Source organism: Hordeum vulgare, chromosome 2H (genome assembly GCF_904849725.1).
Source record: "Hordeum vulgare subsp. vulgare chromosome 2H, MorexV3_pseudomolecules_assembly, whole genome shotgun sequence".
Classification (NCBI taxonomy): domain Eukaryota; kingdom Viridiplantae; phylum Streptophyta; class Magnoliopsida; order Poales; family Poaceae; genus Hordeum; species Hordeum vulgare.
In genome coordinates, this window is record NC_058519.1 from 521,145,785 (window position 1) to 521,168,464 (window position 22,680).

General features: G+C 42.2%; 1 pseudogene; it reads left to right on the forward strand.

Annotated features, from left to right (window-relative positions):
• Nucleotides 1-4,035: 4,035 nt before the first annotated feature.
• LOC123428591 overlaps nt 4,036-22,680 on the forward strand; it is a 33,433-nt pseudogene continuing 14,788 nt past the window's right edge.

The following is a 22,680-nucleotide window of genomic DNA, read 5'->3' on the forward strand; positions in this document are numbered from 1 at the left end:
AGAAAGAGAAGCTGGAAAACAAGATAACACTTGGTGAAAACAACATGTACAAGTTGAAAACAAGAGGAGAGCTGCTGGAAAAAAAGTCTACACTTGGTGAAAACAACATGTACATGGTGTAAAACAAGACCCAACAGCTGGAAAACAGCATGTGCTTGAGGGAGGAGAGGGAGGAAGCACATGGAGGGTGATGGGGCGCATAACACATTGTTATTACGCATTAGAGAGGTGGGCCAGCGTGTCCAAAGTGGTCGAATCCCTTAGGGGTCGGTTTGTATCCAGTTGAGTCTGTTGGTAGAATCCAAACCGAACCAAATTAGAGTCCAACCTGAGAAGGAGTAGGGGTGCTTGCGCAAGCCCCTTGTGGCCGCACCCATACCCCCTCTTATATACCTAGGATCTGAGCTATTGCTCCTTAGACTATGTTAAACATAAACCCTAGACTTTTAGATCGAATTCGCTCCTTGTAAGCATTCATCTGAAAGTATTGTTACCATTGCAAAATTGCATGTTACCTGATGTTCCACTGGGAATAAGATGGTACAGAACCATCTCATAATCGGTGGCTACGTTGTGCAAGCGTGTGGAGTTGAGAATATCCATTGGGTTGCAAACTGTTGCATTGGCATCAGGGATCAGCCGGAGAGTTTTAAGTGAGACACGAGTTATCGATTCAAGTTATCAATAAGAGTTCATCAAGAAGATTGGGCCACCCCTTATCATCTTGGTATCAGATTTACAGGTTGCCTCAGTGAGCTGTTGTTGTTTTCTAAAACCCTGGTTCGAGTGTTTTTATTTCCTATACAGAAAGAGCCACAAAAAATAGTTCTAGTTCATTGCCTAGCCTTAGATCAACACCTAATTGCATCTCTTGTTTGCTGTTATTTGTTGATTTTGCGTCTCCTTTTCTTTTTGTGTCTTGAGTCTAATTCGGTTTAGGGTTCTTCGTGTTCGAGTTTTTCAATTTCTATTTGAGTCTATACCGAAAATCCTCACAAAAATATTGGTACAATTGAGCTAGTTTGCTTCGGGTTTGATTCCTACCTCGACATCAATCCTTGTGTTTTCCCTGCCGTGGATCGCCGTGTTGCACTAGATTTCCATCACACTTGGTTTCGAGCTTCTGCCGTGGGTGTTGGACGTGCCAAAACGCTGTCGTGCCCTAACCTAGGCCGAGTCAGATTCCTACCGCGGCAGCAACCGTGCAGTTTCCCTATCGTTTTAGATTGTTTTCTCTTTGTTTTTCCTTTCTATTTTCTTAGGAGTTCCATATCTAAACCTTGTGAGCCTAGACACAGCCTTACTACAGCATTATAATTAGGTACCTACCCACAAGTGTAGCTATTTTTGTGCTCTTGACAGGCTGCTCATTACATCTTATACCATTGTGATTCACATGCTGTTTGGTTCCTTTTGCTCCTATTTGTTCTTAAGGCCATTGGAAAAATACAAAAGATGAGCAAACAGAAAATTAAAAAGAGGCCGAATTGTTATCATTGCTTACTAGTGGAGCTTGCTATCTACAAATTGTGACACTTGGTTTCTACTATTGAGAAATCTTGTGCCTGTTTACATTGAGCCAAACCTAGTGACTTTCTAGTGCTTACAACAATTCATCCATATAGTTGTTAAGCCACATTTGTCTCCATTGGTGTGAGTTTTCTTGTGCTTTTACATCACACTTGATAGAATTTAGGAGGTGTTAATTTTGGTGTTGTTAGGACTTCCAACCAAGCTCCACCATATACCTTGTTTGCCTTGTGATAGTTAAAACCCCGGGTATTCTCTTCTTCACATCAAGCACACTAGTTGCCTCTACTTGTTGGTAAGTATTTCTATTCACTTTGGAATGGTAAGGTACTCCTTTCTTGCTGGTTTTGAGTGAGTTGTGAGAGAACACCACATATAGATACTTCCTTTTGTTTTCCCTAACCTACTAATGGATCCTTCTAGTGATGATCTTGTGCAGTAAAAGAAGGACCATGAAGAAGGAGTGAATTGGAGGGAGTATGAGGCATTGCGTGATGTGCTGACAAATCAAATGGAAGCAAACCACAAAGAATTGAGAACTTTTGTTACTGATGCTTGTGATCCTATTTATGTAGAGATGCAAGCAATGGATACTAAAGTGGGAGACATCACTAAATTGGCCAAGGCCAACCAAACACTATCCAAGATTCTATTGCCACATTGACTACTCAACTTGCTGATTTCAAGACTTTTCTTGATCAAAGACTTCCTGATGTTGATGATGATAATGCTAGTGTGCATAATAATGCTAATAATGGAATTCCAGCTAATGGAGGAGTGGAGAATAATGTGGGCCGTGGAGTTAGCGGAGAGGGGGGCCGCGGTGGATTCTTAGGCCGAGCTAGCATACACACGGGTGCAAGGCGTATACCTCATATTGTACCTCCTGGAAATAATAGAGATGATGATGCTTTGCGCAAACCAAAATTTTCTATACCACCCTTCAGTTTTCACACCATGGACGTTGAGGAGTATTTGTTATGGGAGCTTAAGGTTGAGAAAATATGGCGTTTGCTTGAGTACACTGAGGACAGAAAAATAAAATTGGCTTCTTTTGAGTTTGATGGATATGCTCTTCGTTGGTGGGATAACAGTGTGAGAACAAGGGCTGAAATTGGTGAATTTCCCATTATCACTTGGGCCACCATGAAGAGAGTTATGAGGGACAGATTTGTGCCTCCCAATTATATTCGTTCTCAGTATGATCAATTGCAGCAATTGAGACAAGGTACCATGACTTTTTATGCTTATTATCAAGGGATGGAATTGATCATGCAAAGGACACGTGTGAGAAGGCAATTGGAGCAAACAATGCAACGTTTTCTTTCAGGTTTGGATTACAAGATCAAGGCATTGTTAGGCACCATAAATACCATGATATGCATGAGCTTCTACACCATGCTAGAGAGGCCGAAGCACATTTAAATGATGAGGCCAAAATTAGAGCAAGAGCAAGGAGTCGTTTTCCATTGAGAACACCTTCTATTTCTAGTACCCCACCTCCACAATCATCAATTCATGGTAGCACATGTTCCAAGGCTGAGCCTAGTGCATCCAATGCAAGAAGAACACCACAACCAGCAGCAAGTACCACGGGTTCTAGTGCCTCTACAACAAGAAACATAGATATGTGATGTCATACATGTGGTGGTAAAGGCCATTTTAAGAGGGATTGCCCTAATGCAAAAGTTATGATTGTGAATGAAAACAATGAGTATGAGACATGAGATGATGTTGATCCTAATGATGATGATGATGATGGCTATATTAGTGATACTCCATTGGATGCTTATGATACTTCTATGCCATCTATTGTGTGCACACGGAAATCTTTGAGTGTGATTCCAAGTCCAGAAACTCAACGCTGCAATTTATTTCAAACCAAAACTATTATTGGTCCTAATATGGCTTGCAAGGTTATTATTTATGGAGGGAGATGCAGGAATTTAGCTAGCAAAGATCTATGTGCAAAGCTGAATCTGAAATATTTACCACACCCCAATCCTTATTATATTCAGTGGTTGAGTAGTATTGGGGAGATGAAAGTGAGCTATATGGTGCGTGTGGAATTTCAGATTGGTCCATACAAGGATACTATTGAGTTTGATGTGGTTCCTATGACTGTTTGCTACTTATTGTTGGGAAGACCATGGCAGTTTGACATGAGTGTGAAGCATGATGGGAGAGCAAACACTTATGAGATGAATTACCATGGGAGGACTATTATTTTGAGGCCTATGACACCACAACAAATTGTAAATGAGTCTCGTCAAAAAATTGAAGTGAATCTTGAGAAGGAGAGTGAGAGGCATGAGAGAAAAGAAAATACAAAAGTTGTGGGTAATAGTAGCAAAACCAATTCGAGTGGTAAAAATAAGAGAGAGAGAGAGAGAGAGCCTATTATGCATGTTAGCCACTAAAGAGGATTTGATGGAGTTTAGAGAGGATCCTACACTAGTCCCTATTGTGCTTATTCACAAGGGAGCGATCTTGGTTTCTAATGACATGACCCCTATTTCTCTTGGTGTTTCTCATGTTTGGAAGGAGTTTGATGATGTTTTTCCAGAAGAAATTCCCTCGGGGCTGCCACCATTGAGAGGGATAGAGCACCAAATTGATTTAATTCCTGGATCACCTTTGCCAAACTGAGCTCCTTATATAACCAATCCCCAAGAAACAAAGGAGATACAGAAACAAGTGCAAGAGCTACTAGACAAAGGGTACATTCGAAATAGTCTTTCTCCTTGTGTTGTTCCTGTTATTTTAGTTCCTAAGAAAGATGGTACTTGGCGCATGTGTGTAGATTGTAAAGCAATTAACAACATCACTATTCGTTATCGTCATCCTATACCACGTTTGGAAGACATGTTGGATGAATTAAGTGGTGATGTTGTTTTCTCTAAAATTGATTTGCGTAGTGGTTACCATCAAATTAGGATGAAAGAGGGGGATGAGTGGAAAATAGCATTTAAAACAAATTTGGTTAATATGAATGGTTAGTGATGCCTTTTGGTTTAACTAATGCACCTAGTACTTTCATGAGATTAATGAACCATGTTTTGAGAAAATTTATTGGCAGATTTGTGGTAGTTTATTTTGATGATATTCTCATATATAGCCGCAATGAACATGAACATGTTGATAATATTAGACAAGTATTGCATGTGTTAAGAGAAAATAAATTGTATGGTAATCTTGAGAAGTGCACTTTTTGCAAAGACAAGGTCCTATTTCTAGGATATGTAGTTTCTAAAAATGGAATTGAAATAGATCTTCTAAAATTGATGCAATTCGAAATTGGCCTACTCCTACTAATGTGAGTCAAGTGAGAAGTTTTAATGGTGTTGCTGGTTTCTATAGAAGATTTGTGGAAGATTTTAGTACCATTGTTGCACCATTGAATGATTTAACTAAAAAGGGAGTAGCTTTCGAGTGGGGAGTAGCCCAAGATATTGCTTTTGATACACTGAAAAATAAATTGATTTCAGCACCTTTGTTAATGCTTCCAAATTTTAATAAGCAATTTGAGATTGAATGTGATGCTAGTGGCATAGGTATTGGAGGTGTTTTGATGCAAGAGAAGAAACCTATTGCTTACTTTTCTGAAAAATTGCATGGTGCTCAATTGAATTATTCAATCTATGATAAGGAATTAAATGCCCTTGTGAGAGTTTTAGAAGTGTGGAAACATTATTTATGGCCAAAAGAATTCATTATAGATTCTGATCATGAAGCTTTAAATTTTTTAAAGAGCCAATCTAATTTGAATAAAAGACATGCTAAATGGGTTGAATTTATAGAATCAATTCCATACATCATTAAACATAAAAAGAGATTGGATAATGTAGTTGCTGATGCTTTATCACGGAAAAATATGTTACTCACCCAATTAGAAGTGCAAGTTTTGGGTTTGGAGGGTATTAAAGAGTTATATGCTGAGGATAGTGAATTTTCTATGTCATTTACTAATTGTACTAATGTTAAGGCATGGTACAAATATCACATACATGATGGGTTCTTATTTTGAGCTAACAAATTGTGTATTCCCGAGTGTTCTTTGCGTTTGTTCTTATTGCAGGAATCTCATAGTGAGGGATTGATGGGACACTTTGGACGTGAGAAAACATTGCTTATGTTAGCGGATAATTTTTATTGGCCACACATGAGGCGTGGTGTGTATAGGTTTGTGCAACGTTGCATCACTTGCAACAAAGCTAAATCAAAATTGAAGCCTCATGGTTTGTATACTCCTCTTCCTGCACCTACTACACCTTGGGAAGATATTAGTATGGATTTTGTGTTAGGATTGCCAAGGACTAAAAGACGTCATGATTCTATATTTGTCGTAGTGGATAGGTGTTGTAAAATGTCACACTTTATTGCATGCCACAAAAGCGACTTTGTGTCGCATATTGCTAATCTGTTTTTCAGGGACATCGTGAGATTACATAGAGTACCCCAAGACTATTGTTTCTGATCGCAATGTGAAGTTTATGAGCTATTTCTGGAAGACACTATGGGGGAAGTTGGGGACAAAGTTGCTGTTTTCTACTACTTGTCACCCCCAAACTGATGGACAAACGGAGGTGGTGAATCGCACATTATCCACATTGTTGCGAGCCGTGATCAAGAAAAATCTACGGGAGTGGGAAGAGTGTTTGCCTCATGTTGAGTTTGCTTATAATAGGGTTGTGCACTCTACTACTGAGTTATGCCCGTTTGAGGTGGTGTATGGTTTCAAACCAATAACACCACTTGATTTGTTGCCACTTCCTATACAAGAGCGAGTAAACATGGAGGCATCAAAACGAGCTGAATTTGTGAGAAAAATCCATGAGAAAACAAAAGAAGCTATAGAGAAGAAAGGAAGACATGTGGCTAAAAGAGTGAACAAGAAGAGGAAGGAGGGGATATTTCGGCCTGGAGACATGGTGTGGGTTCATTTTCGCAAGGATAGGTTCCCCACATTGCGCAAGTCTAAGTTGATGCCTAGAGGTGCTGGTCCATATAGAGTGATTTCGAGGATCAATGATAATGCATACAAGATAGACCTTCGGGTTGATGAGTTTGGTGTTAGAAATTCTTTTAATGTGGCTGATTTCACCCCATACTATGGAGATGACGTTGCTACGTCGAGGTCGATGCCTTTTCAAGGGGGGGGGGGTGATGAGGATACACCTAGCTCTTCACCTATTGTTACACATGATGATGTTGTTGTCCAAGATAATGGAGTGAGACTTGGTCCAATGACAAGGTCAAGGACAAAACTATTAGAACAATAGGTGAATTCACTCCTATTAGAATATGATGTTTATAATTGTGAGAATTTTATACTACCTAAATCTATGCATTTATGTATGATCAGGTTTATTGATAACACAAACATACTTGGAGGAGAACATCAAGAGGAGCTGGAAAACAAGAAAGAGAAGCTGGAAAACAAGATAACACTTGGTGAAAACAACATGTACAAGTTGAAAACAAGAGGAGAGCTGCTGGAAAAAAGTCTACACTTGGTGAAAACAACATGTACATGGTGGAAAACAAGACCCAACAACTGGAAAATAGCATGTGCTTAAGGGAGGAGAGGGAGGAAGCACATGGAGGGTGATGGGGTGCATAACACATTGTTATTGCGCATTAGAGAGGTGGGTCTGCGTGTCCACAGTGGTCGAATCCCTTAGGGGTTGGTTTGTATCCAGTTGAGTCTGTTGGTAGAATCCAAACCAAACCAAATTAGAGTCCAACCCGAGAAGGAGTAGGGGTGCTTGCGCAAGCCCCTTGTGGCCGCACCCATACCCCCTCTTATATACCTAGGATATGAGCTATTGCTCCTTAGACTATGTTAAACATAAACCCTAGACTTTAAGATTGAATTCGCTGCTTGTAAGCACTCATCTGAAAGTATTGTTACCATTGCAAAATTGCGTTTTACCTGCTATTCCACTGGGAATAAGACGGTATAGGACCATCTCGTAGTCGGTGGCTACGTTGTGCAAGCATGTGGAGTTGTGAATATCCTATGGGTTGCAAACTGTTGCATTGGCATCAGGGATCAGCCCGAGTGTTTTAAGTGAGACACGAGTTATCGATTCAAGTTATCAATAAGAGTTCATCGAGAAGATTGGGCCACCCCTTATCACCAGATGTTTCTAATGTTGTTAATTCTGCTTCCATTGTCGATCTCGTTAAGATCGTTTGCTTGCAAGACTTCTAGGAAACGGCACCAGCTCCAAGAGTAAACATATACCCAGTAGTGGCCTTCATCTCATCAGCATCACAGATTGAATATGCATCACTATACCCTTCAAGTACCGACAGGTATCCCGTATAGTGGAGTCTATGGTTGATAGTACCTTTTAGATAGTGCATAATTCTTTCAATAGCACGCCAATGAACATCACCCAGATTGGCAACAAACCGGCTAAGTTTGCTCATAGCAAACGCAATTTCGGGCCTCGTTGCGCTAGCTAGATACATAAGTGAACCAATAATTTGAGAGAATCTCAATTGTTCTATAGTTGTGCCTGTGAACTTTCGAATCAGCACACTAGGATCATATGGTGTTTGAGAAATTTTGCACTCTGGATATCCAAAGCGACTCAAAATCTTCTCAACATAGTGGGATTGCAGAAGTGTAATCCCAACCTCATCATCTCTCAAAATCTTGATGTTCAAGATAACATCAGCCACCCCAAGGTCCTTCATCTCAAAGTTCTGAGTCAGAAAAGACTTAACCTCCTCAATCACTTTGAGGTTGGTTCCAAATATCAGTATGTCATCTACATACAAGCACAATATAACTCCTTCGCACCCACCATGGTGATAGTATACACATTTGTCAACTTCATTAACAACCAAGCCAACAGATGTCAAAGTTGTATTAAACTTCTCATGCTATTTCTTAGGTTCTTATCTCAGGCCATATAAAGATTTCAACAACTTACACACTTTTCCCGCCTGACCATCTATCACAAAGCCATCTGGTTGCTGCATATAGATTTCCTCGTTTAGCTCTCCATTGAGGAAAGTCGTCTTAACATCCATTTGGTGAACGAGAAGACCATGCGAGGCCGCCAAAGAGAGTAGTACTCGAATGGTGGTTAGTCTGGCCATAGGTGAATAAGTGTCAAAGAAATTTTCTTCTTCTTTCTGGGCATAGCCCTTAGCCACAAGCCTAGCCTTGTACTTTTCAATTGTACCATCGGGCCTAAGCTTCCTTTTGAACACCCACTTTAATACCAATGGTTTGCAACCATATGGACTATCAATAATTTCCCATGTCCCATTAGCCATGATGGAATCCATCTCGCTATGCACCACAGCTTTCTAGTAGTCAACATCTGGAGATGCATACGCTTCTGAAATAGAAGTGGGATTATCATCCATGAGGTATACAAAGAAATTATCACCAAAGTTCTTTGAAGTCCTTTGTCTCTTGCCCCTACCAAGAGTTTCCTCGTCATCCTCCTCAAGATTTTCATCATGTGTTTGTTCATAATATTCCATAGGGATGGCAGGCTTTGGAGTTTCCTCAGATTCATGTCTAGAAGTGCTTTGCATATCTCTCAAGGGGAAAATATCCCCAAAGAATGTAGCATCTCTCTACTCCATTATTGTACCGACCTTCACGTAATGTACCTCAGATTTCACTACTAGAAATCTATAGCCAACGCTATTCTTAGCGTATCCCAAATTAACGCAGTCCACGGTCTTTGATCGAAGCTTGCGCTTTTTGGGGATCGACACATTGACTTTCGCCAAGCAGCCCCAAGTATGTAAGTATGAGAGCGTCGTCCTTCGCTTCGACCACTCCTCATAGGGTGTGACCTCATTATGTTCTACAGGAACCTTATTCAGGACATGACACGCAGTCAATATAGCCTCACCCCACCATGCCTTGGATAAACCCGATGTATCTAACATGGCGTTAACCAAATCAGTTAGAGTACAATTTTTCTGTTCGGCAACCCCGTTTGAGTGGGGTGAATAGGGAGGCGTCCTCTCATGAATAATGTCTTGTTCCGCACAAAAAGATCAAATTCATTTGAGAAGCACTCTCCACCACGAATAGACCAGACTCATTTAATTTTCTTTTCAAGTTGATTCTCAACTTCTCCCTTATAGATTTTGAAGTAGTGTAGAGCCTCATCTTTAGTATTTAACATATACACATAGTTATATCTAGTGGAATCATCAATCAATATCATGAATTATTACTTTCCACCTTTAGTCAACACACCATTCATCTCACAAAGATCAGAATGTATGAGTTCTAATGGAGCCAAGTGTCTCTCCTCTGCAGCCTTGTGAGGCTTGCGAGGTTGCTTTGCTTGCACACACAAATGTCACTTATAACCTTTGGCTAAAGTGATACTCGGGATTAAATTCAGTTTTGCTAGCCGCGACATAACACCGAAACTTATGTGACAAAGACGTGAATGTCAAACTTGAGATTCATTAACACTCGAATGAATATTGATCACGACTTTATTACAAAAATATGCAAGGGAAAGGCGGAATAGACCTCCGCATTCATAACCTTTACCAACAAAAAGTCCATATTTAGTAAAACTACTTTATTAGACTCGAAGACCAACTTAAACCCTTCTCTGCACAGAAGGGAGCCACTAACGAGATTCTTCTTGATGGAGGGTACATGTTGCACGTTCTTCAGTTGCACGATCCTTCCCGAAGTAAACTTCAGATTGACCATGCCAACACCAAGAACAGAAGCACTCGCACCATTCCCCATCAATACAGATCCTTGGCCTGTGACCTGGTAAGAAGAGAACAATGAGATGTCAGAGCACATATGAATATTTGCACCTGTGTCCCCCACCAATCCGTAGATTGACAAATCAAAAATACATTAAACAAATTACCGTACCCAGATGCACCACATTCATTGTTGCTAACAGTCATATTGGCAGACTTGGAGTACTACCCTGGCTTCTTGTACTTGTTTTGACATTTACTGGTCCAATGTTCCTTACTACCACAATTGAAGCAGCCATCTCCCTTCCTGTTCTTCTTGAAGGTCTTCTTACCCTTCTTCTTAAACTCGATATTCTGTTGGACAGAATTATTCCCCTTGGGCTTGTGGGAATTGAAGTTCCTCTCATGTACCATATTGGCAACAGAAGGACCTTCGACCGTTTTTCCATGTGAGTCCTTTGCTCTCGAGTTCTGCTCAACACTCAGATGGCCGATGATATCCTCTATTGAGAATTCACGCCTCTGATGTTTCAGAGTGGTAACAAAGTTCCTCCAGGAATCAGGGAGCTTAGCGATTATACACCCCGTGAAAAATTTGCCCGGTAAATCGCACTTCATGTGACGCCCTCAATTTGATCGTACACTAATCATACACGTGAATGCGGACGACCAAGCTCAAAGACTCATGGGAAGATATTACAACACAACTCTAGACACATATAAAACATAAAAGCTTCATATTACAAGCCAGGGGCCTCGAGGGCTAGAATACAGAAGCTCAATAAACACACAAGTCAGTGGAAGCAAGAAATATCTGAGTACAGACATAAAACATGGCAATTCCTTAGAGAAGGCTAGGACAAAAGATACAACGATCAAACGAGGCGAGGCCTCCTGCCTGGGAACCTCCTAAACTACTCTTGGTCGTCAGCGGCCTGCACGTAGTAGTAGGCACCGTCGGGGTAGCAGTCGTCATCGACGGGATACGCCATCTCCTGGGCTTCATCATCTGGTCGCAGCAACATATCAAGGGGAAAAGGGGGAGCAAAGCAACGACGAGTACTCATCAAAAGTACTCACAAGACTGACATCAAAACTATGCTAAGTATGCATCAGTATCAAAGGGAAGGGATTTTATGTGGAATGACTGCATTAATGCGAGAATAGAGAGAGGGGACTAGTCCTATCGAAGACTAGCATCTTCATCGTCTTGCAGCAACAGACGAGAGTAGAGCAAGTAACACAAACATATAGTAATATTATTGCAACAATATTAATTAAGGTCACACCCAGAGATTCTTCCTTGACTCCCTGCGAGGAAGCAATCTCGAAGGAAACATTCCAGTTAAGTAACAATTGTAGTTTTATAAGATCGGGGCACAACTCCAAATCATCTTGTAACCATGGACAAGGCTATTCGAATAGTTAATTTCATCCCTGCAAGGGTGCATCATAGTACCGAACATGCTTTATAAACTCTGGCCGGACACACTTTCCTAGGTCATGCCCCGCCTCAGAAAATCAACACATCGCAACCCTACCTAAGCTCAACAGAGAGGCCAGTCCGCTAGACTAAATGCTAAGCGCAGAGGGGTCATGGGCCCATCACCCTTTGCGCTCCTGCATGATGCAAGGGCGGCCGATGTCAGTCCTTGCACCTCTTATACAAGAACGATGCTTATCCAGGCCACTTGGGCGCGCGCTGCTCCATTGCTGACATCTGAAGAGCTTCGGCTAATATCATGACGTAGAGTACCCATAACTTCTCCTACGTGAAGGTTAGTGCGAAAAGGTCTTCCGACCAACTCAGATCAAATACCCAAATCCATTAGCATTTTAATTAACTCATCGTCACATCCACATGGGAATCCACCCGCAACACACCATTCATCAAGTTCCCAGTGCCAAGGTCCAGTAGCTGTGTGGCTGTACATCATAGGGATCCGAGCTATCACCCTCGATAGATTCTGAACGATGTAACCGTCAAGGCAGCCAAGGAGGAATCACCCTCGCTGGACCACACTTGATGGGTGGTACGTGATGTCAGCTGTGCTTCCCTTGCAACGGCGCCAGAAATAGGCACGTTGTCGGGAATTATCTTGACGTGCTCCTCCCCGGCAACGGCGCCAGAAATTGTCATGTCGACGGCACCAGGAATCCTTCATTTGCGGCTACGCCTTAAGGGACTTCCTAGGCAAGTATGCAAAGGATTTCCCCTGTGGCCTTGGAGCCTTGCGTTGGTGTTCCCTCGAAGCGGAAAGGGTGATGTAGCACAGCGGTGGTAAGTATTTCCCTCAGTTTGAGAACCAAGGTATCAATCCAGTGGAGGAGTTTCTCAAGATCCTGCACAAACACAAAAGCTTGCTCCCAACACTACGAAGGGGTTGTCAATCCCTTATAGATTGTTTGCCAAGTGAGAACTGAAAGCAACAAAGTAACAAAGCAAAGTAAAAGCGGAGGTGTAAACGATGGATGTGAATAGACCCGGGGCCGTAGTGTTTACTAGTGGCTTCTCTCATGACAGCAAGTAGACGGTGGGTGAACAAATTACTGTCGAGCAATTGATAGAACCGCGCAAAGTCGTGACGATATCTATGCAATGATTATATCTATAGGCATCACGTCCAAAACTAGTAGACCGATACTTTCTACATCTACTACTATTACTCCACACGTCGACCGCTATCCAGCATGCATCTAGTGTATTAAGTCCATAAGAACAGAGTAACGCCTTAAGCAAGATGACATGATGTAGAGGGATACTCTCAAACCAATGATAAAACCCCCATCTTTTTACCCTTGATGGCAACTACTTGATGTGTGCCTTGCTGCCCCTACTGTCACTGGGAAAGGTCACCACATGGTAGAACCCAAAACCAAGCACTTCTCCCATTGCAAGAATCATAGATCTAGTTGGCCAAACAAAACCCAAGACTCGGAGAGACTTACAAGGATATCAAATCATGCATATAAGAAATCAGGAAAGACTCAAATATATATCATAGATAATCTGATCACAAATCCACAATTAATCGGATCTCGACAAACACACCGCCAAAGAAGATTACTCGGATAGATCTCCATGAAGATCATGGAGAACTTTGTATTGAAGATCCAAGAGAGAGAAGAAGCCATCTAGCTACTAACTACGGACCCGTAGGTCTGAAGTGAACTACTCACGAGTCATTGGAGGGGCGATGATGATGAAGAAGAAGCCCTCCAACTCCAAAGTCCCCGCCGGCAGGGTGCCGGGAAGGGTCTCCAGATGAGATCTCGCGGAAACGGAAGCTTGCGGCGGCGGAAAAGTATTTTCGAGGCTCCCCTGATTTTTTGCTGAATATTTGGGAATGTATAGACCAAAGATCTAGGTCACGGGGCGGCTAGGGAGGCCACAAGCCCTGCCACCGCCGCCTCCCCTGGTAGCGGAGTGAGAGCTTGTGGGCTCCCTGGAACCCACCTGGCTTGGCCAGAGGCCCCCTGATCTTCTTCCTTTGGGAAAAAATCATTTCGGGGTTTTTCTTCCTTTTGGACTCCGTTCCAAAATCAGATCTGAAAAGAGTCAAAAACACAGAAAAAACAGGAACTGGCACTTGGCACTGAATTAATAAGTTAGTACCAAAAAAGATATAAAAGGTACATAAAACATCCAAAGAAGATAAGATAACAGCGTGAAACCATCAAAAATTATAGATACGTTTGAGACGTATCAAGCATCCCCAAGCTTAACTCCTGCTCGTCCTCGAGTAGGGAAGTGATAAAGAATGAATTTTTGATGCTTTCATGCTACCTAGCATTATGTGATGTGAATGTTCAGATCCATTAGATTCAAAACAATAGTTTGCTATTGACGTGGAAACAATAATAATTCAAGCAAACTAGCAAGGTAATCCTGAATTTTCAAAATAACAAGGCCAAAAGAAAGTTATCCCTACAAAAGCATATAGTCTGGCTATACTCTATCATCATTGCACAACAAATTTAAATCATGCACTACCCCGGTATTGGCCAAGTAATTGTTTCACACCTTTACTTTCTCAAACATTTTCAACTCTCACGCAATACATGAGCGTGAGCCATGGTTATAACACTATAGATGCTGTGGAATGTTGTGGAGGTTGCAAGACAAAAAAGGAGAAGATAGTCACATTAACTAGGCATATCAATGAGCTGTGGAGATGCTCATCAATAGATATCAATGTGAATGAGTAGGGATTGCCATACAAATGATGCACTAGAGCTACGAGTACGTGAAAGCTCTTAAAGAAAACTAGTGGGTGTGCATCCAACTTGCTTACTCACGAAGACCTCATGCAATTTTGAGGAAGCCTATCATTGGAATATACAAGCCAAGTTATATAATGAAAAATTTCCCACTAGCTATATGGTGGTGACAAAACGAGAGACTCTCAATCATGAAGATCATGGTGCTTAATATGCACAAGTGTGGAAAAAGTGGTAGCATTGTCCCTTCTCTCTTTTTCTCTCATTTTTTTTATTTTTTTGGCGGGCTCTTTGGCCTCTTTTTTGTTATTTTGGTGGGCTTCTTTGGCCTCTTTTATTTCCTCACATGGGACAATGCTCCATTAATGATGATCATCACACTTTAAACTCAAAACTTAGAGCAACAATGACTCTATATGGAATGCCTTCGGTAGTGTACCGTGACAACGATCTAGCATGGCATAGACATCAATGGAAACATCATGCTAGCTATCTTACGATCATGCAATGGCAATGTAGATGTGATGGCACATGTCATGGTGGTAGTTGCATGGCAATATATCTCGGAATGACTTTGAAAAAGCCATAGTAGGTAGGTATGGTGGCTGTTTTGAGGGAGGCTAATGGTGGGTTTTCAGCACCGGCGAAAGTTGCACGACACTAAGAAGATGGTGATGGTGGAAGGTGAAAGTGCATCTAAACCATGGACTCAACATTAGTCATGAAGAACTCATATACATATTTCTAAAGTCTTATTAGTAATCGAAACAAAGCATTCAATGCATACTCCTAGGGGAAGGGTTGGTAGGTATAAACCATCGCGCGATCCCGACCACCACGCAAAGGATGACAATCAATATACTAATCATGCTCAGATTTCATCACATAGCGGTTCACCATATGTGCATGCTACGGGAATCACTAACTTCAACACAAGTATTTCTAGATCCACAACACCTTACTAGCATGACTTCAATATTACCATAACCAGAACTCAAAACTAATTGAGATGAATCAAACTTCTCTAACTATTCAATGCACATGAAGGTGGAAGTTTTCGTATCCCTTTGGATAACTACCCCTTTTGAGACTACTTTCTAAGCATATATCAACTACCAAGCCACGCACCGTTGTGCTCTAAAAGATATAAGTGAAGTGCTCTAAAAGATATAAGTGAAGCACATAGAGCAAAAGTATCTAGCTTAAAAGATATAAGTGAAGCACATGTGAGCTGAATTGTCTACCAAAAGATATAAGTGAAGCTCGACAAAATCACGGTGAGTGCATGTCTCTCTCTCTAGGTGTGCAGCAAGGATGATTGTGACAAAAATAATAAAAGACTCCTACGATACAAGACGCTCCAAGAAAAAACACATAACATGTGGTGAATAAAAATATAGCCCCAAGTAACGTTACCGATGGATTGAAGACGAGAGAGGGGATGCCTTCCCGGGGCATCCCCAAGATTAGGCTTTTACGGCATCCTTGAATCTCTTGGGGTGCCTTGGGCATCCCCAATCTTGAGCTCTTGCCACTCTTTATCTTTTTGTCCATAAGAACTTCACCCAAAACTTGAAAACTTCACAACACGAAACTTAAACAGAAACTCGTGATAACATTAGTACAAGAAAGCAAACCACCACTTCCTTAGGTACTGTAGAAAACTTAAATTCTACTTGTGCTGATGTTGGGTTACTGTACTTTCAATCTTCCATGGCTAATACCCCTCGATACTATCCATAGTTTCATCAAAATAAGCAACCAACACAACAAAAACAGAATCTGTTAACAACAGACCAGTCTGTAGCAATATGTATATTTTGTATACCTGTGGTACTTCACAAATTACGGCAGCCTGAAGAATTTGCGTAAAAATCAGCAGCAAAAAGAATCAACTCAAAAGCTCTTACAGAAAAAAATGAAAATTCTTTCGTGAGCAGAAAGTTTCTGTCTTTTCCAGCATGACCAAACGATCATCCCCAAGACTAATCATAACGGTTTTGCTTGGCACAAACGCAAAAAGAAACACAAAAAACACAGTAATAACAGAATTATGAAAGTGTGGAAAACACAAAACAGAAATAAAAAGGATAGATTCGTTGGGTTGCCTCCCAACAAGCGCTTTTGTTTAACGCCCTTAGCTAGGATTCAATGATGCTCACACAAAAGACAAGAATTGAAGCATAACTAGAGCATCGTAAAGCATGTGAAAACCACATCTAAGTCTAACATACTTCCTATGCATAGGCATTTTATAGGAAAACATATTGTCAAGACAACCAATAGTTGACATATGCAAGGAAGAAGAAAGAGACAATAGCAATCTCAACATAACGAGAGGTATTTTGGTAACATGAAAGTTTCTACCACAATATTTTCCTCTCTCATAGCAATTACATGTGGGATCATATTCAAATTCAACAATATAGCTATCCCATAGGATATTCTTTTCATGATCCACATGCATGCAAAGTTGACGCTCTTCAAAAATAGTGGGATTATCATCAACCAAAGTCATGACGTCTCCAAACTTACTTCCAATATTATTGCAAATATCATATTCATCATGGGGTTTGAACAAATTTTCAAGATCATAAGAAAGATCATCACCCCAATCATGATTATTGCAACAAGTAGTGGTCAAAGCAAAACTAGCATCCCCAAGCTTAGGGTTTTGCATATTTTTACTTTGATTATCACTAATAGAATTTATAGTGAAACCATTCCAATCATGCTTTTCATCCAAGGAGCCCTTGTGAATCACTTCATGAATTTCTTCCTCACAATTTTTAGATTCACGCATCTTAAGCAAAACTCCATAGAAATAGTCAATTGCCCTCAACTCACTAGCAATTCGTTCCACATAAGTGGGTCTCTTAAAGAGATTAACAAACAAAGATGCAAGCATATTGAAGGCACATGGCACACAAGCGAACAGAAAGCAAGCAAGAAAACCGGCAAAGGGAAACGACAAAGGCAAAAGAAAACGACGAAGGAGAAAGGCAAACGAAAACGGCAAATGTGATGTGGGGGAGAGGAAAATGAGAGGCAACTGGCAACAAAAGTAAATGCAAGAGAAGAGTTTGTGAGACCTACTTGGATAGATCTTGATTTCTCCTCCCCGGCAACGGCGCCAGAAATACTTCTGATGTCAGCTGTGCTTCCCTTGCAACGGCGCCAAAAATAGGCACGTTGTCGGGAAATTATCTTGATGTGCTCCTCCCCGGCAACGGCGCCAGAAATTGTCGTGTCGACAGCACCAAGAATCCTTCAGCTACGGCTATGCCTTAAGGGACTTCCTAGGCAAGTATGCAAAGGATTTCCTCCGTGGCCTTGGAGCCTTGCGTTGGTGTTCCCTCAAAGCGGAAAGGGTGATGTAGCACAGTGGTGGTAAGTATTTCCCTCAGTTTGAGAACCAAGGTATCAATCCAGTGGAGGAGTATCTCAAGATCCTGCACAAACACAAAAGCTTGCTCCCAATGCTATGAAGGGGTTGTCAATCCCTTATAGATTGTTTGCCAAGTGAGAACTGAAAGCAACAAAGTAACAAAGCAAAGTAAAAGCGGAGGTGTAAATGATGGATGTGAATAGACCCGGGGGCCGTAGTGTTTACTAGTGGCTTCTCTCATGAAAGCAAGTAGACAGTGGGTGAACAAATTACTGTCCAGCAGTTGATAGAACCGCGCAAAGTCGTGACGATATCTATGCAATGATTATATCTATAGGCATCACGTCCAAAACAAGTAGACCGATACTTTCTGCATCTACTACTATTACTCCACACGTCGACCGCTATCCAGCATGCATCTAGTGTATTAAGTCCATAAGAACAGAGTAACGCCTTAAGCAAGATGACATGATGTAGAGGGATAATCTCAAACCAATGTTAAAAACCCCATCTTTTTACCCTTGATGGCAACTACTTGATGTGTGCCTTGCTGCCCCTACTGTCACTGGGAAAGGTCACCACATGGTAGAACCCAAAACCAAACACTTCTCCCATTGCAAGAATCATAGATCTAGTTGGCCAACCAAAACCCAAGACTCAGAGAGACTTACAAGGATATCAAATCATGCATATAAGAAATCAGCAAAGACTCAAATATATATCATAGATAATCTGATCACAAATCCACAATTCATCGGATCTCGACAAACACACCGCCAAAGAAGATTACATCGGATAGATCTCCATGAATATCATGGAGAACTTTGTATTGAAGATCCAAGAGAGAGAAGAAGCCATCTAGCTACTAACTATGTACCCGTAGGTCTGAAGTGAACTACTCACGAGTCATTGGAGGGGCGATGATGATGATGAAGAAGCCCTCCAACTCCAAAGTCCCCTCCGGTAGGGCGCCGGGAAGGGTCTCCAGATGAGATCTTGCGGAACCGGAAGCTTGCGGCGGCGGAAAAGTATTTTCGAGGCTCCCCTGATTTTTTGCTGAATATTTGGGAATATATAGGCCAAAGATCTAGGTCAGGGGGCGGCTAGGGAGGCCACAAGCCCTGCCACCGCTGCCTCCCCCTGGTGGCGGAGTGGGAGCTTGTGCGCTCCCTGGAGCCCACCTGGCTTGGCCCAGAGGCCCCCTGATCTTCTTCCGTTTGGGAAAAACTCATTTCGGGGTTTTTCTTCCGTTTGGACTCCGTTCCAAAATCAGATCTGAAAAGAGTCAAAAACACACAAAAAACAGGAACTGGCACTTGGCACTGAATTAATAAGTTAGTCCCAAAAAAGATATAAAAGGTACATAAAACATCCAAAGAAGACAAGATAACAACGTGAAACCATCAAAAATTGTAGATACGTTTGAGACGTATCAGTACACCAGAGTCATTAGCGGAAGTGGCAAAGGAGGAATCACCCTCCGAGAACCACCACCGATTAATTACATTATAGAGCTAACATCAGGAGTATGTATCGAGGCGTCACCCTCGGTACTCGATAGTAGCCCTGCAACGTCGTACAACAAGGGGGTGTGAAGTGAAGTGTCGGGTCTTGGCTCGTCAATGAGATGATCGAGACTTGATGAAAAAGCAGGGGCAACTGGATAAAGGGTCAAAGGGGATGACTGCTCCACCTATACTAAACAGTTTAATGTGCGGTACAGGAAAGTAGCAGTTTATCAAAAACAGGCTATGCATCATATATAGGAGCTAACTACAACAGTAGCAAAATTTTAATGCAAGCATGAGGGACAGAGAATAAGCGATATAGGAATGATCAAGGGGGGTTTGCTTGCCTTTCTGCTCTGCAGCAAAGGGTTGGTCGTCAAGAGGGTAGTCGTATCCGGCAGCAACGTCAGTCTCGGGGTCTACCGGAGAGAAGAGGGGGAAGAAACAATAAATAGAACGCACAGATGCAACACTATGAATGACATGGCAATATGCAGGGCTAGGCATGAGCTAACACAGTAACAATCATAATAGAACTCGGGTCTCTGGCTACTATTAGACACATGAAACGGATGGAAAGGTCCACGTTCGCTATGCTAGGGACACATGAGAAACGAACGGCCAGCGTATCTCGGTTTTTCTCATTTTTCTGATCAACTTTCATGTATAAATCATTTTCGTCTGGATTACGGATTATTTTATTTAATTTTCAAAGTTTTATTAATATTCTCGTTTTTCTTTTACCTATTTACTTTAACAATAAATAACAGAAAACATTTTGTACCCACTAGGATCTAGCCCTAGTAGATTTCAAGTGGGTCCTGAGGTCGACTGTTGACCGGTCAAAGGCCCAATCAGCAGTCAACTGTGTTGACTATTGACTGGGTCAAACTAACATGTGGGGGCCAGATGTCATTGCCTCACGTTGTTACATATTATTTTAAACATGTTATTTAGAGGGGGTGGCTCACTTGTCATTGCCACACACCTTAATAGTTTTTTTGTTAGTTTTAAATTATCATAAGGGGTTCACACGTCATACATTGCTAAAATAACATAGTACATAATTAATCTAATTACTCTAATTAAATTGATTAACTCACTAATTAGGTACTTAATTAATTAGTCAATTAATCAATTGTCTAATTATTCATTTTCACATTTTATTTTTTGAATAACATCTTTTTGTGAGTTAACACGGGCTGGGCCCGGGTTGTCATCCACTTGGGGGAGGGGGGTTACCCCAAACGAACCAAACATAGGGAGGTTATCCCCTTGACAGGGAGATGGCTGGGGGCCGGCTGAGGCCAAGGCCAGCGGGGGGGGGGGGGGGGGGGGCTGCGGTGGCACGGGACAGCAAGGGCGGCAACCGACAAAGGAGGCGCAAGGCTAGGGTGCGGCCGACGGTAATGGCGCGCAGGCGACCGGTGAGCGTGGCGCTCGGAGAGGCCGGTGATTGGGTGACGCGGGGACAAGGCCAAGCCGGAGTGATGGCGCGACGAGTGTGGAAGCTGCGACGGCGCCGTTGCCGACGTGCACGGGAACGAGGACCGGCCGGCGTTGCGGTGGCCGGGGTGGGAAGAGAGAGGTGAGTGGGGGAGGGGGGGTTGCGGCTCACCGGCGTTGTAGTGGCAGCGGCGGCCCGGGGAGGGGCGAGGAGATGTCAGCGATGGCAAGCAGCGGCGACGGGTTGGTGTTGCTGGCAAGCGAGGAGGTACGACGGCATGCCAGGGCACCGGATGTGTGCCGGGTGAGAGAACACGCCAGGGGAGAGAGCGCCGACGGGGAGGTGGCGACGAGGGCCCAGGGCATCGGCAGGGCGTCGCCAGAGCGGCATGGGGGCCCGGGTTGAAGGAGGAGAGGTCGCACGGGCGCCGCCGTCGGGGTGCAGCCCCGATCCAATCGGGACGGCCAGGGAGGGAGCGAATGTGGGGAGAGAGGGAGTGAGCGGGTATTAGGGTTCGGTGAGGGGTGTTATAGGCCAGGGGCTGGTGGACCAGTTTGGTGGGCTAGCTGGGCTAAAGCCTAGTGAAAATAATGGGAAGGGAGCCCTTCCCTTTTTTCAAAAAAATTTCTGTTATAGAAAGTAATCCATGTTTTTCTTTAATTTCATAAGCAAAAGAACTTTTGTAATATGAGTCATTGGGTCCATTAATCCTATTGCATTTTTGTGCAGTGCCTCAAAAAGTTTGGGGACTAGTTGAAAGAGTTTGAAAAAAATTATAATTCAAAAGGCATTTTAAAATAATGTTTTGGCCCCTGCTTTAACTAATTTGGGCATTTATACAATTTATAAAATGTTTTGTTAATTTTATAAATTCTTAGAGAATAATTTTAACCCATCCATAATTATTATTATACAGTTTGAAGAAATAATTTATTAGACTTTAATTTTAATATGAAAATGAATTTAATTTTTATCAAGTGGAAATTTAACTTAGTTAAACTTGATGACGTGGTACCATTAGCGTGTGGTTAGTGTAGCTTAACTACCAGGGTGTCCCAACTCTCCACCACTAAAAGAAATTCTCGTCCCGAGAATTAAGAGGTAGAGGGAAGGGGGAAACGTTTGGGTGCGAATTTCTAAATAGTCTTCTCGGTCTGGTTTGTCCTTCCCGAAGAAATTGAACCCTTTTGTTGAAGTCTTCATTGTCCTACGAATGCGATAATAAGGAAAACTTTGGAAGAGCATAGCTACACAAAGTTGGGCATCTGATGGTGAACTCATGGAAGAGGACATGAATTATTCCTCAAGTTGTAATTCACGGAATTCATTGGGAATAATACAACATGATGGTACAGAGGTTTCTAACGATTAGGCAATCATTCGATGCCTAAATAGGTGGCTCGAGGATTTTACACGAAGCCAAGTGGAAATGATACTTTGGAGTCAAATATGTACAGGAGAGTTAGGTTTCGATCCTGTGAAACATTGGGTTATGGGCCCATCATGCGGGCCGAGGGTAGGCAGAGCGGCGAAAGCTTGTACGGTCTTGGTAGCAAGACATGTCAGTGGATAACCTGTCAGTTATGTTGGAAACAACGTGGTACTAAGGGCGGGGGGGGCAAATAGAACCATTTTCCTGCTTGTTGGGACGAGGCGGACAAATAGGCAAAGTCCTCGTCCACCGACGGTTACCGGAATGTTAGCTACAATAGTAACATGGTCTTACTGACAGAGTTGTACACCGAGGTTTTTACCTAAGCAGGGAATTACCACTGCCCGGATAAATTAGAATACAAGAAAAGGTTAAACACACTAATGGAAAGGAAACTGTGTTCACACACACACACACGAGTATTAGAGTATACCAT